The 16,050-nt window shown below is 43.2% G+C and overlaps 1 long non-coding RNA gene across 1 annotated transcript in view; it reads left to right on the forward strand.

Annotated features, from left to right (window-relative positions):
- LOC109281212 (uncharacterized) overlaps positions 1 to 13,072 on the forward strand; it is a 29,546-nt gene extending 16,474 nt beyond the window's left edge. The window contains exons 2-3 of the long non-coding RNA XR_009461611.1: positions 953 to 1,118; positions 12,328 to 13,072. This is a non-coding gene — a long non-coding RNA (uncharacterized LOC109281212). The remainder of the gene's footprint in view (positions 1 to 952; positions 1,119 to 12,327) is intronic.
- The last annotated feature ends 2,978 nt before the right edge of the window (positions 13,073 to 16,050 follow it).

Genomic DNA, 16,050 nt, shown 5'->3' on the forward strand with positions numbered 1-16,050 from the left:
TTTCTTTTGATGCCACCTTTACCTATTCTACATTTGACTTATTTACTGTCCTGGTGCACAAAGGCTTTATTCTGCAGTCTGTAATAAAGCTGGGTTTATTGTTCTCCCACAATTCTGCTTTACAGTTTCTCTGACCTTTTTGGTAACCATACTAAATACCCTAGACATCCTTACATGTTAAATTAGAAGTTTACAAGCAGGCATCACATTTTCTACCAAGGTACAGACTGGTTAGTGAGCACAAATAATACCTTTGACATCAATAAATCCGATTAAAACATTATTGCAAGCTCTAATGCATATCCTGTTAATCAACATTGATACTGCTGTGTCAATAGGAAGGCAGTTCTGTAGGGATAGGGTTATAAATTAGCATTTTCTTCTCAGATTATTAAACCTGGATACTGACCAACCAATATTTCCTATTAAAGAGCCTGATCTTCTCTCCTGATTTTATTTCTTATTGGCATTTATGCAGCATTTACTCCTGGAGTATCTATTGAGTTCAGTGGGAATTGAAGATGCTTGACATCCCACAGAATGAAGCACAGTGTTAGCCCAAGGCTTGTCTGTGATTAATGAAAATGACTTTGACACTCAATTGCAGCTATCCCTTCTGAATTTCTCAACCTTCTTTGCCCTATTGTCTCCTTTGGTATGAAGACACACAATAAAAGACTCTGTGTCCTAGTTAATATAAAAAATCAGAGAAATCTGTCCTGCAGGTATATTAAGTTTTCCCAGCTCCCACTTTACATAGGGTATGTAAGAATAAATAATAATGAAATGGAGAAAGGAGTACTATTATTAGGATTTGAAAATCTTCTCACCTTTGCAGGTACTGTTTCAGATTAAGATTTAGGAACATTGGCAAGGCAAGGATGAGAAATTTTATTTGCTTCTACCATTATTGCACTTGCTCAGAAAATAAAAAGTGAACTTTGAATTGCAGGCAAGTGACTTGTTTTGATGGATACAGACAGCCATAGAACTAAGGTCTTCCAAGATTCAGACCAGCAGCAAGGTGACCTAGTGACATAAGGCTGCTAGACCAAGATTCAGGACACCTGGGTTCTCTTCCAATTGCTGTCACTGCCCCACTAAGTTACCTTGAGCAGGTATGCTGCATTTCCTATCTTTATCACTGGGATTTCGATGATACTTACAAATTCTTCTTTGCCAAGTATATTGAGATGTATGGATGAAAGGGATTATAACATACGCAAGGTGTTATACTGCAGAGCTTCATTAAATACCATAATAACTTAAAATAGAAAACAACCAGCATAAGCAATTACATTTTTGAAAAGTTATGAAAGAGATCATGCAAATGTTCGCTACCAGCTCCAAAGGAATGTTTTTGAAGATTGACATGAGTTTCATTTTGTTTTAGTGAATGTCTGAAATCAAAGTGATAATATAGCTTTATAAAAACTCTTCTTGCAGTGTTCGTAAGCATGTTGAAAATAGGGAAGGACCCAACATCTGGATAAGTACGTGAGCTCTGAAGTTTTTTGAGAAGGCCTACCTAGTCAAGAAACATAAACAATGCCATGTGACTTACCTGACTAGACATACCTAACTGAATGGATTCAAACAGTAGATACTGAACCTTTTCAGTGAATGTCCAATGGAGAGCCTTCCATAGGAGGAGAGATTAAATAGGTTAACACTTTTCAGCTTAAAGAGAAGATGTCTGAGGCAGAATATGTTAGAGCTCTATAAAAAAATGTATGGCACAGAGAAAGTAAACGGGTTTGCCATTTACAATTTCACATTACTAGGGGACGTACTACTTAATTATTAGAAAGCAGGTTTACAACAAACAAAAGGCACTTCTTCTTTACGCAGTGTGTAGATAACTTGTGGAATGTATTGGTACAGGATGTTGTTGATTCTGATCATTTAATCAGGTTCAAGACAAGGTTTGGGCACATTCAGACAGATAAGTCCATCAGTAGGTATTAGACATGATAGAGCTGCAATCTCCAAATTAGAGCTTCCTAGGCCTCCAGATGCTAGAAGCTATGAGGGAAGGGGGACAGGGGACAGATCAGTCTGGATCGGCCCTGCATAAATACTCTCCCTTCTTATAATCCACTGTCTCCCACTATGAAATAAAGAGTAATTGGTTAGAGGACCTGGTCTGACCCAGTATAGACACCATATGGCATCTCTTGTGTTCTTATGCTCTTATCAATTCATAGACTTTGTCCCCCTCCTCCTCCTCCTTCACCTCAGACCCTGATCAGAACCTCAATGTGACAGACACCGTAGAAGCCCCCCAAAAGTTGATTCTGCCATCATCACCTGTGTCAGCAGGCAGCGCAGCAAAGCATGCTGTACCTGCCCTGCATGCACCAAAACCCCAAATGGATGTGATGTAGCTGCCTTAGAGTATTGCTGGGCACTCACCAGTAGTGTTTGGCTCAGGTTATTGGTGCTTTCCCAGCACTGAGGTAGGGTGGCTCATCCCATCCATTGTGTGCCTTCCCAAAGCCTGTGCTTGGAGAAGATGTAACCCAGAGGCACTCCTCTGGACACAATTTTGCCCCTGCTCCCTTCTCATAACAGAGATGAGGAAAAATAAATTACTGAAACCCTTGAAAGAGTACAGCTTATTTTAACCCTCATGCCCAGCCTGTTACAGTGGCATTAGGTGGTAGAAGCAGGGTGGGTAGAGGATGGGAGGACCAAGTTTCTGGCCCCTTCTAACTCACTCCCAAGGAGAAAATATCTGGACAACAAAGACTGCCCTCCTCGAGATGAGAATGGGCTCAGCATGCCTATTCTCCCTCTCATGTCTATACTCAGCAGAGCAAACCACAGATAGCTCTCTGGGAGCAGAAAAAGCAACTACATTCATTGGATAATTCACTGCAAATTATTTGCCTGGCTCTATTAATTAATGTTTGTGAAACACTTCCAGAGTTAAATGCCCTTGAAATGTTGTTCATCTAAACCTTGCCCCTGAATTGACATAAATGAAAAGTCTTTAATGGCGGCAGTAACGGCGGTGGCCACACTGAATTTTTAAACCCTCCTGAGGCAAGAAAAACATGATTTTTCCCCTTAATTTTATGGTCTGTTGAATCTTCTGTTTTTCTTGCTATGTAGCAGGAATAATGTTTGTGGCCTTGGAGTATTCTTCCTGTTTTCCAATGCCTCTGCTTCAATTTGGCATCTCCCACAAAAAAATTTATTGCCTTGTATAATCCTTCATTGTGAACTGTTATCTCTTCTCTAGCTCCACTGAGAGGTTCTAACATCCTAACAATAGACCCACAGAAGAGTTTGTGGGCTGATCAAGAGTGGTGCCTCATGCACAGTCTGAGTCTGAGATCACACAAGAAGTCAGTGCACTGGTTGTGGACATGGGATGTCAGTGTGTGCCAGGTATATTTCAGAGTGCATCTGACTTTTAAAAGCATGTGCAATGATTGCAAAACAAAACAAAACAAAAATAAAAGCACTCTGTTTTCAGGTCCCATGCCCTTCATAAAAAACAGCTTTGTGCATAAGGCAATCTGGCTGTGCAAGTGTCAGGCAAGTGACAGGAATGGAGGCTGATTTGGTCTGTTCTGTTAGAATTTACAGAGGTTGCAGAAGAGATAGTGGGCTCTCGGTCTGGCTTAGACTGAGGTTCACATTCAATGCCCCATAATGGCTAGGGTTTGAGTTGTGATTTGATAGCCTCATTGTGCACCCAGAAGGGGTTCACTTGTGGCTGCAGTTTAGAACATTTTAAAGCCACAGAACAGCAGGAAAGGCAATACTCATTTTGGGTCTTGCTAATTCTGGTGATGGTGTCCTAAAGGTATTTGGTTGCTATAAGAGGATGCTATAGGAGGATGTCTGGATTCAAACTCCATGTGCAGAAATAAAATTCTATGCCTCATTTCACTTCTCCTTTCCCTACAACTACTGTAGCAATTATACTGTCTGTGATCAGGGGAGTACACAAACTACAATCATGGTACTCCAGGCAGGAGGGAAAACAGGCAGGTAGAGTCATGGCAACCCTTTCCCCTCCACCAGCCCCTGGAGCAGGCTGGAAGAGGGGATATTGTTATTACATTTTGAATTACTGTAAGGCCATACCAACAGGCCCTAATTAAGATCAAGGCACCATAGTGCTGGGCATTGTGCAAGTACACAGAAGCTGGGAAACCCCCTTCTCAGTGCAGAGGCAGAAAAGGATCTTGGAGTCATTATTGATGCCAACATGAACATGGGCCGACAGTGTGTGGGCGCGGTCAGGAAGGTCAACCACACCTTGTCATGCATCCACAGATGTATCTCAAGCAGGTCCAAGGAGGCGATTCTCCCCCTCTATGCGGCACTGGTCAAGCCACAGTTGGAGTACTGTGTCCAGTTCTGGGCGCTGCACTTCGGGAGGGATGTGGACAACATGGAGAGGGTCCAGAGGAGGGCCACCCACATGATCAGGGGGCAGCAGGGCAGGCCCTACAAGGAAAGGCTAAGGGACCTGAACCTGTTCAGCCTCCACAAGAGAAGGCTGAGGGGGGATCTAGTGGCCATTTACAAACTAGTCAGAGGGGACCAGCAGGCATTGGGGGAGTCCCTGTTCCCCCGAGCACTACCAGGAGTGACTAGAAATAACAGTCACAAGCTGGCAGAGGGTAGATTCAGACTAGACATCAGGAGATGCTACTTCACTGTCAGGGCGGCTAAGATCTGGAACCAACTTCCAAGCGAAGTGGTGCTGGCTTCTACCCTGGGGGTCTTTAAGAGGAGTTTAGACAAACACCTTGCTGGGGTCGTTTGACCCCTGTACTTTTTCCTGCCATGGCAGGGGGTCAGACTTGATGATCTGCTCAGGTCGCTTCTGACCCTACCAACTATGAAACCATGAAACTATGAGATCTATTCAGTGACAATCATTTACACAGACGAGACAAAAAGTAGAAACATGTGGAAGAAGGACCTTGCCTTAGGGTCAGGTAGTACGTCAGTGGTAGAGCTACAGTCTCACAGTCCAATGTCATATCAACTATATTACATGTGCTCTGTGATACCAGTGTATGTGATGGGCTATGAAGTTCCTTTATACCAGAGCTGTCTAAATTGTGCATGGCTGGGGGCCACAAACAGTACCAGCATGCAGCCCCTGAGCTGCATACCATGCTGGTCACACACTGTGAAGGCACCCCCCTGGGATCCTTCCCCACTGTGCAGGCTGCACTGGTGGCATATGACCTCCTGTCTCCTGGGAGGGCCAGCAGCATGCAGTCCTCCAGTCCCTCAGGCTGCACCATCTGTATCTGGAATACCCTAAGCTTTCCCCTGCAGTAGTGGGAGAACAAGCTGCAGGAGCCCGCAAGCCCCATGTTAACCACCCAGGAATTACACATGGCATACAGGCCATCAGTTGGACAGTGCTTTACACATTGGGCTGTTCAGGCAGAAATTATACCTTCTTTGGACCCAACTGCTCCATAAGCGACACGTGATCCAAGCAGGCCTGGTGCTAGCTACCACAGTATGGCCCTCTGTTTGTGTATATGCTAGATAAAGTAAAAAATGTGGCTTATATGTGGCAGATGGGACCTGTGACTCATTGGGAAAGTAGGGGGAAGTCATAGTAGGTTTTCTAGTTCATGTGATACTAGGAGGGTGGATAGCTTCCATTGGACTTGTTGCCTCATAATAGAACAGCATTGTTACTAGATAATGTGTGAAGAGTAAATGTGATGTGTTGTGTTCTCTGGATCATTGACAGAAGTTGGAATAGAGAAAATTTCCAGTCCTGAGAATATGGAGGTTAGCATGCAAGATGTGGGCATGTCTGCCCAATAATGGCTGGATGAACTAAAAGAATGCAGTCTTTAGGAGGCTGGAAGTCCTTATAGGATAGCAAATGGCTGATCCTTGACACTTCATAGCCCACACTGAAATGTGCATGATGGACAGCCAGTTATATAACGTTTCTGGGAAGATACTGGGAGAAAGAGGTTAAGGTTATTTTCAGAATGTATACTGTGACATTTTTCACCTGTAAAGGCCTTATACCATAGGCACCCTAAAGATATTTGAATATTTACCTACTTTCCTTTAATTTGTTTATTTCTGTGCTTTAAGTGATTATTTGTAAGCTGTACCTTTGACATGAATGCAAAGACTTTTATCTTTTGATGTAGAGGGACACACAAACCTGTGAGGGTAAAAGGAGAAGAATTAATTAAAAGGAACCTGAACTTTTCACGTGTTCTAAGCCGAAGCCACTTTTCAGGTTTGGATCAGTTCACAGCAGTATAACATCCCTCTTCCTCCCTGATCTATGTACCCCCAGTGGTTTCAGGGGCAAGCAATGTCCCTTGATACAATGCTAAAGATACACAAAATCATAAAGGGAAGGATTTCCTGATTCAACTTCCAGGTGCAACGTTTCCATTTCCAGGTGCAATATTTAACAGTAAGAATGTAACACATGCACAGCCTCGCCTTTCCTAAGCTCCCCCACCCAAGGTCAAAGCTGCCAAGCATTTTGTTCCAGCTGACGTCAGACCTTTGGATAAAAACGCTGTCAGTTTCCTGACTGCTGCTCATAACTTTCACTGAATACTAAGCTGGATGCAGAGCCATAACTGGCAAGGGTTGTGCCTGGAGCAGCTTTTCCCACATTTGGTGAGCACTTTTGCACCCCACCCTTACTGTGCTGACACCACATCCTGGTGGCACCACTAACCCTTGCCACCAGGTGCTGCCACTTACCCTCATTGTGGAGTGCCACTGATTGCCACTGATGGCAACTGCTGTTGCCATTGAGTGTTGACCATTGCTGTTGCCCCCAGAAATGGGCAGTGGGGATTTTGATGGCAAGAGAAGCAGCGACTGCAGTAGGGAGGCACAAGAGGATCCCTACACCTGGCTTCAGAAGCTGTTGCCATAGTGGAGATTCCTGTGGGGGCTCCATTCTGGTGCCACTGTATATGTTGGTACCTGGGGCTGATGCCCACTCACCCACCCCTACACTACTGACTGGATTGCACCCAGAGATAAAAGATCAGCCACATGTAGAAAAACATACTGGACACATCCAGACAAGCACACGTGCAGTATGCAGCGCCACAGACCTGTCTGCGGTGCCATACACTGCACACGCCACACATACAGGGGTTCTCCACACTGCTAATTTGCAGCTCTGGTGGGGGAGGGAGGCAGGGGGTTGACACCAGGAGATCCTGGTGTCAAAAAAACCCACAGTGGAAAAAAGTGGGACAGGGTGGCACACATGGCGGAACTGTATACTGCTCGAACCCAGAGCCTGGCTGGCTGGAGCCAAGCTTCAGCTGCGGGCCAGGCTCCCTGCTGCCAGATCACCACCGCCGGAGCCCTGGGAGGCCCCCAGGACTCCATGTAAGGCTGCTGGGGCCAGCACAGGTTCTGGCCCCAGGCTCTCCTACCCCATCCAGGGCAACGTAAGAGCGTGTGCACAGGCATTCTCTGGAAACAAGTTGCAGTGGCACATATTGTGCCGCAGCTGTTTGTCTCTGGAGAAATGCACACGCCTGCACATCTGGATCTGGCCACTGGGCTTACCACAATACCTAAGGAACAGGGCAGAAGTGGCTTTAAAATTTTCTCCCAGTATAATAGAGAGCAGTCTCAAGGCTGTTCTATGTTGCCTGTGATTGCAGCATACCCAAGACCAACCCAGTATTAGAGGATATCCAGAAGGAACTGATGGATCATGTCACAGTAAGTGACATTGATCCTGGGGTCAGATAATCAAGTAGACTCTATAAGGTCAATGGTAGCTCCAAATATGAGCTAATTTTTATTCTCCAGCATGAGAGGGGCAGGAAGTGATTGATATGTGATTCTAGTACCCTGAGGATGTTAAGAGCTGCACAGCAGGGACAAGCCCCAATTCAAAGTTAAGTCAGAAGAAAAAAAATAACATGATGTTTGGGGGATGAAAATAAGGCTCTGTTCTCAGTAGGCCTCTAGCATATAATAATAATAATAATAATAATAATAATAATAATATAGTGTTATGAGTATTTGTGTTTTCATTTATTAATGCCTGAAGTAGGTGTTACCACAGGCTATTGTGGCAACTGATAATTTAACCAGAGTTGAAAGGGGATTGGAGAATTTCATGCAGGAATACCCAGCAGGAGGTATTAAACATGGAGGGATACTCAACAGCGAATATTAAACATGAGAGTTAGGCGTGCAGCCTCAAAATCCATGAGAGTTAGTGGTGGACCACTGAATGCTGGAAGCTGTAGGAGAAGTGGGGTGGGAGACGGATCAGTCTGGATAGGCTCCACATAAATGCTCTCTCACCCTAGCATACACTTTCTGCTACTGCAAGAGACAATACAGGGCTAGATGAATCCATTACAGCATTACTTATGTTCTCATATTTTTAGACAGCAGCAGGTGCAGTTGGAATACAATTAAATCATACGGATATCCCGATGGAGGCATAAGACATTTCCTGGGCATAAATGAGGAGGTGGGGGAAGATAGCCAATGGTATAGCCAAAAACTACAGAATACTCTCCATCCCTGTCCATGTTAATATTTTTCGTAAGCTGAAAACAAAAAGAATCTGGGCATTATGGGTTTTCTCTTATGATAATGCATTTTCTATTGATATGTACCAGCATTGTAGGCCACTTTTATGAATAATGACTAGTTCTTAAATTTATATAGTACTTTGCATGCCCATATACTCATGGTGTGCAGTCGCCATCAACAAGAGTAGGGGTGGAAAAATGTCTTATTGGGGCAGACCCCTGTACTTAGGAAAAATGCTCCGGAAATTTCTGTCCCCACACTAAACCAACAGAACCTCATTTTTAAAAAGCTCATCTGAAAAATTCCCTCAATGCCTCTTGTGTTAGGGCAACACTTATGCATGTGACTTAAATTAAGCATATGCTTAAGTACACTCTATAATCAGGATGGGTCCTTTCCTGAATCAGAGCCATGCTAAAGTACTGAGCATCACCTGTAAAGAAGAGCTGCATCCTCACGTCTCTCTGATTTCAGTGGCAGGTAAGTACATTCAACAACAGGATCTCAGAGAAGGCCATGCCAACATTTTACTTCATAAGTGTTCATTTTTACTACTGAAATTAATGTCTAGTCCATTAGCCACTCTTCTGGACTTACTTGGTAACATTATATAAGCACATATTTCTTTTTCTGCCAGTTCTCCCCATTTGCTTTGCTTTGCTTAGTCAGAAGACCCAGTGCTGATTGTCTTACCACTGGAGCGAGAAGATGAAATGCTAGGGCTTCCAGCTGGACAGCGAGCAATGACCTGATATTGGCCTTCTGAGAGACCTTGCAGATAAACCGCAGGCATTTCAAAAGACAAATCCCTTTCCTGTGTCCAGCCTTAACCTAGGGGCTGTCCTGTTTGAAGCATCACGAGACCAATAGACTGGCCAGAAATTCAAGCCCTCCACTTCCTTGAGCAAACACAGCTAAGACAGAGACTGAGTTGTCTAAATCTCCTTATGTTCATTTCATTGACACGCAGGGCTGGGACAGCCACTGTTTTTTTGTGTCTGTGTTTGTTTGGGGAGGGGATTGATTAATTATGTGTTGGTGGGAAAAAGAAATCTCACCAGGCTCTGGATCCTCCCCCTCACAGATTTTACTGGCATTTTCTGAACATTTCTATTAGTCTCAATGGGCACAGCTTGTATGCAAACAAATACAATAATGCTGGGTAATTGTTTGGTATGATGGGAGCCTGGAATTTTTTTTTCAAGTACTGTTGCTATTTGTTATTACAGCTCACTTTCTAATCTGTCTTTTCTGGAGGTTTGTCCTTTTTGACACAGGCAATCAGGACCCCTCTCTGAGGTTATATTCACTGCTTTTCCCTCCAGTCTGGAGAGACACTTAAGGCTAAATATTTTCTTGCCTTCTTTTTCAAAAAGGGGAAAAAAAACCTAAATGGGACCAGGTTTAGCAGAAAAGCCAAAAATTTGCAAAACAAATTAAAAAACAAACACAAAAAGCCCCAATGATTTTCATTATTGTTGGTGTTCACAAACTGTTTTTCTCCAAATTGTGAAATCTTTATATCTTAATCAAAATTATATGGGATTCCTTGTTTTTCAGATTGCTTACAATTTGCTATCACAAATATATTTAATTATCATCTCTTAGCCTTGGTAAACAATCTAAGTTATTCTGAATTCTTTCGGTACCTAAACTGTATACATATGTGCATCTTGAAATCACACACTTAATGAAAGAATAAACACATGCACAAAAGAGCCCTGAGCAACTACATAATGTCATAATTTTATTCTGTTGCCCTCATGCTCCTTTTTCTTTTGATCTTTTTTTTTCATTGTTTGTTTCACCACAAGTTGAATCCTGTCTGAAAGATAAACTGTATGCTCTTTGGGGCAGATATTTTGTATGTCTTGTTTATATTTTGGCCAATGCAGTTTGGACCACTCAGTTAATAAATAATAAAATAAAAACTAAGCAATAACAAGAACTGCAAATGAACAGTATTCAGAATATATGATATAATATTCAAAATTAAGGAGGGGAAAGTTATTCAAGTCATATAGTTTTCTGTTTCTTGATTGGATGCTTTGAGAAATTGACAAACTGGAAAAAATTGTAAATTGAATTTTGCCATCAAAATGCAGAATTTAAAATTAATTTGGGGCAACTATTTGTTCCTTCATACTTAAAATTATTTTTGTTAAGTCCTCTTGTGAGGGAAAGGGTTCCACCTTAATATTCTTAGAAAGCCAGAAATAAGATTGAATTTCACTTCACTTGACTTCAGCAGGCATTTTGCAAAGGAGATTAGGCCCCAAGCAATTAATATAGTTTATCCTATGAAGCTTATTAACCTCATTTCTCAATTGGAATGATGCTCTTTATCTTTACCACTCTCCTTCGAAGGTTATGTCTACAAAGAGATTACTGTACTTCAAGTACAGCAGTTGAATTATATCCAACTGAAGCATTTCCTCCCCTTGTGTTATGCTGGCCTAAGGTACTTCCCTTGTTAAGCACCACATCTGCATAGCTCTGCACTTGTTCAGATTAAGTGTTCATAATTCGGGGCAGATGCCCCCTGTTGCAATATTTTGCAGCTCACTCTTCTGCTCTGGGATTTTTCTTGCATTGCCTTGTTGGATCTCTACTGGGGTGAAACTAAAACAAAATTCTCACGATTCTTTGCCTGGCATCTATTAATTTTGTCAGGAAGCATGCACGGTCCTCTGATGGCTGCTATTAACATGACTTTTACTAATAGGAATGCAATGGCATGTGTGTTTTTGGAATTGTGCAGAGATGAATTTGGATCTGTAGTTCCATTGGGCTTTTGATGCTATAGTAGTACAACTAACAGAGCATGGGAAGATTGAACCTGAGGAATTACTTATATAGGGAGCTCATCTGGAGCACACAGTTCTTGGCTCCTTTGGTGACGCTCCTCTTGTCAGGTCTAGTAGCATAAATTGGGTGAAGGGAGATCTCTGTAGGGACTTGAGTGTTAGCCATGCAGTAGTATAAGACTGAGTAGGGGAGTGGGACATGAGCACCGGGTGCTGCCTAGGGAGGGAGGCAAGGATTTCTTAGGGAGATATCTTTTACTGGCCAACTATGTAGTTGGGATAAAGTTAGACATGATTTGAAATGTAAGACCTTCTTCCTCAGGCCTCTGATTAAAGCCAAGCACAGCAAATCATCACAGCTACAGCATCACCCTTACGCTAGCATGAAGAGAGAGGGACACTGAAATGGAGCAGGGGATGCATCACCCTCCCATCCCTCTCTTCGTTCCTCCAGCAATCTTCTGGCCTCATCTCAAACAGGAGAGCAGCAGTGGTGCAGGAGCATTCTGGAAAAAGCAACTTTAGAGCAGCAGTAGCGTTAGCTGCTGCTGGGGGGAAGATGTTACCCCATTTTTTTACTGCCAAAACCAATATTTTTTGGCCCCTTGATATGGGTGTCTGCAGCACAAAAATGAGTTTATATCTTCTCTCAGCAGCAGCAAATTTTGAGTGCTGCTTCTGTGTGCTACCCACTGCCAGAGCCCTGCAAAGATGGTGCAGTGGGAGGAGGGGCTGCCCAGGATACAGTCCTGGCTACTAATGCATCTGCAGCCATGGTCTCTTGGGTGCAGTCTCTTGGGTGCTTGCTGGGGAGCTGTGTGGAAAACTGTCCAGCTATTGTTCTCCATGGTGACATTGCAAAAATGTGCTTTAGTCCCTCTTTGTATGGACTGATAGTGGGGATGTTACTGTGGTCCTGTTCTGGTTCTCAGATATTTCTTATGGAGCCTTTTTTTTTATTCAACAGCTTCAGGAGTGCCCCAGGTCTTCACTTGCACTGACAGTGTCTTGTGGATGTCTGCAGTGTCACTGCCTTCCAGTGATTCTTCTCTGGATGGGACAGAGCAAGTGCCTCTCCAAGAAGAGCAGTCAAGTCTTGAAGAGGGTAAGGGGGAATGCCACAGAGTAGCAAGTAAGGGGCAAGGCTGCTACACTACATATGGGCCCTCGCTATTGCCTGTACCAAGAGGTGTTCTCACTACCCATCTGCAATTAATGGGTTCCAGGATGACTCTATAGCAATGAAGAGCTAACAGGAAGAAATACTGGCTGATCCAGGTGTGGGACAGGAGTGGGAGGACTGTAAGAGGTGAGGCAGGTAGGAATACATCAATAGGGACCTTAAAGCTAACAGCTTCATTGAAATGTGAAACCACTCTGGTTTCAAGGAAAATTACTTACTGAACCTCAGGATGCCAATTTGTTTAAAAAATGCTGTGTGCCAGCAGGAAACTGGTACTTTAAAAGAAAACTGAAGTTATGCTGATGCCATTTCCTGATGTATATAGTCCTTATGTCTTTCCCACTTCTCATGATAAGGGGGTCATCTTCCAACTAAATCAACCCACCATTAGTTATTTCCATGTGCACAGAGTTAGTTGCTACAAGGCAGAATGTGATTCTGATGATTAGATGCCTAGATGTTGATGCTTTAAATTAAGATTCCTGGATATGCATCTGATGTACAGAGGTTAATTAAAAAACTATTGTGTGCTGAATTAATTCCATTTGGTCATTGAAAACATATGTCATGAGTTAACAACAAAGTCATAAAAACAGTTCCCTAAGGGCCAGATCCTCCAACCCTTCCCCAAATGAGAAGTCCTGTTGATTTCATTCAGACTATGTGCCTAAATAAAAATATAGTTGTATGACTCAGGGTTACTTGAAGAGGTCAGCATATAATTGGTCATCATAAATATGTTTTTAATGAACATTTAATATCTAGATAAAATAAGTAACTATCTCTTTAAATCCAAGCTTTGTTTTAATAAGGCAGCTTTTGCATGCTAAGCAAGTAAATGCCAGCTCATTATCAATAATCAAATCCTTGAGAATCAACAGTTATAGATTAGAAAAAGATCTCTGACAGAGACCAAAAATAAGTATGAAACTTCCATTAGATATATTTTAAAGTAATTTCCTTTTATAAATGAAAATGGTTAGAGTCATTTACTTTTGCAATAAAGCCCAAATCATACCCTTGGTATTTGGCCCAAAGAACTTGGCTGGCTTTTGGGGAACTCTGCCGCAATGAAGGGTTCGGTGGGGTGGGGATACTCCCAACCAAGTCATGAAAGGAAAAGGAAATGTCCCTACAGTTGTTAGTTTATCCTCAGGACTGATGTAAATTCTAGTGGGGCTGGATAATCTCTGAGGCCCCTTCCATGCTAGGATCCTAGGAGTTTGTGGCGTAAGCACCATGCCCTTCTGGTGCATAGGGATGGAACAGAGAAGTATTTCTCAACCCATTTGTTGCCATCCAAAAGTGGGCCATAAGAATATACGAAAGGGTTATAAACAAACTTTAAAAATAGATCAATAAACTTTAAAATGGAGTCTCCTTTAAAGAAGGAAAGAAATAGGAAACCGTGGCTTTTTCCTTGCAGGCTGGCAGAGTTCCAGCCTGCAAGGGGTTGCTTGGGCCCCACATCCCCATACACTGGGGGGCTGGTGCTTGAGGGTGGGGGCAGCAGGTTGGGAGTGATGGGCACTGGCTGGGACTGGCCATTGTTGCTTACAAATGGGTCTGGGTACAAAAAGGTTGAGCACCACTGGAATAGAGCACCTCCACTTCCATATGTTGATGGTTCCTCGGACCTCTCCTTGTTCCTGTCTGTTCCACCCACAAAAAGCCTCTATGGTGATTTAGGGAAGCCTTTACCCACAGGACCAGGTGAAAGAGAAGCATCCACACCTTTCCCATATTCACTGTCTAGATGTAATCCCATTTAAGACTACAGCCACTCTCCCCTCAAAAAGGTCTGGCAGCAGGAGGCACAACACCGTTGTTGCAGAATGTGTTTATTAAGAGTCCTGGGAAACATCTCTGGATGAATCAACCACAGCATGGCCTCTCTGCCCCCCTCTGGGGTGTGTCTGGCTGTGAAAGCTAGAATCTAGCCATACATTAGTATGGGAGGGGTTCATGGGAAAGATTACTTATACTTCTTGGTTTTCATTATCAAGCTCCTATAAAAGGAAACGAGTGTTTTCTTTTGTGTAGGCTTAGCTAGCTGGGTCTCTTCTGAGAAAAATAATCAACCATATGAGCTGGGGTTTTGATGTCCAGTGAGTTGTATTTTTGCTTTTCTCCCACATATTGGTGCCTTTCCAAACATGACCTGATTTTCACTTATTTTTGTTCAGCTCTGCACTTATGGTTTCCGGCTGGAGCCTCATTCATTGTGTTAGGGTAGTGGATGAAAGACTTTTCTTGCAACGTTTCCACCCAGCTGAAAGCAGGACACACAGGAAACCTCTCTCTTGTGATTTCCAACCTGTTTTTTTTTTTCCAAAATCAAGGGCTTTGCCTTGGTTGTACAACTATAATGGCAATGATGACATGGCAATGATATAATGATGATAAAAGACTTTCCTTTCTCAGTGATGTGTAATAAATGTCACAGATTAATATAGCAAACTTTAGCTGGCCTGGGAACCTAGGAGTGAATGTACCTCAGGAGGGATGCTTAGCTAAAGGAGCCCAATTCTCCCTGCACTTTTATTTAAGTCATTTGTCACCCATGGGAAGCTGAAAAGAATGCCGTCTTCCTTGAGATCATCCCAGCCTTTCCCTTAGTCTCTGTGGCCACTTTCACAAAAACAGAAAGAAGAACAAGGAAATAGACCCAGGTTTCTGAGTGTGTGTGGTCTTGGTTTGTGCCTATGAATTCAATACAGCCTGAAGACAGTGAATATGCGCATGTGTGCACAGGGGTGAGGGGAAGGGGCGTGGTGGTGGATTAATATATTTGTCTGCAAAGGCCTCTTCTGTGTTTAACAAAAAACAACGAGGGAAAGGAGAGGGTAAAAAGGACAACATGTTATCAGAAGAAATGAAAAGAGAGCGAGAGAGAGTGGGATAACAAGGCAGAGAAATCTGTAGTCTACTTTTATGAGGAAAACAGTTGTGTAACAAGACAAGGAGGGCAATAAATGTTGGCACTTGTATTCAGCTGTGAGTTAAGTACTTAGCAAAGGGTCTACCAGAAGCGTCAGCCTATCACAAAATCATGCAGGAGATCAGCAGCATTCCACAGCAGATCTCTGGGGCCTTTTTAATGTCCCCTGGGGTTCACGCCTCCATCTGAGGGCTGAAAAGGTAGAAGTTAATGACAGCAGTTAACACTTCAGATCACCAGGTCATGCTGCCTTTGCCCCGAGTCCAATCCCTTCACAGCAAGTAAACATGCAGGGCCATGGACTGGAAATGTGTCCTCTAGTACGTCCACAACACAAACAGTTCTGTAATGGGAAAACAGTCTGTTTATTCTCAGCGTGGTAGCAGCTGGGGGTTCCTCTGGACTCACTTGCTCTCTGCTGCTAGCTGAGCTCTCCCATGCTACCCGGTAGACATTGCTATTGACACGGCTTCTTCAAATCCAGGCTGCAGAGTTGCTAATAAACTCTTGTCGGCTCAGATCAAGCGTAGTCCTATGCTTACCTGGCAAGGGAAACACTGTGACCA

This window comes from Alligator mississippiensis, chromosome 1, assembly GCF_030867095.1.
Source record: "Alligator mississippiensis isolate rAllMis1 chromosome 1, rAllMis1, whole genome shotgun sequence".
NCBI classification, from domain to species: domain Eukaryota; kingdom Metazoa; phylum Chordata; order Crocodylia; family Alligatoridae; genus Alligator; species Alligator mississippiensis.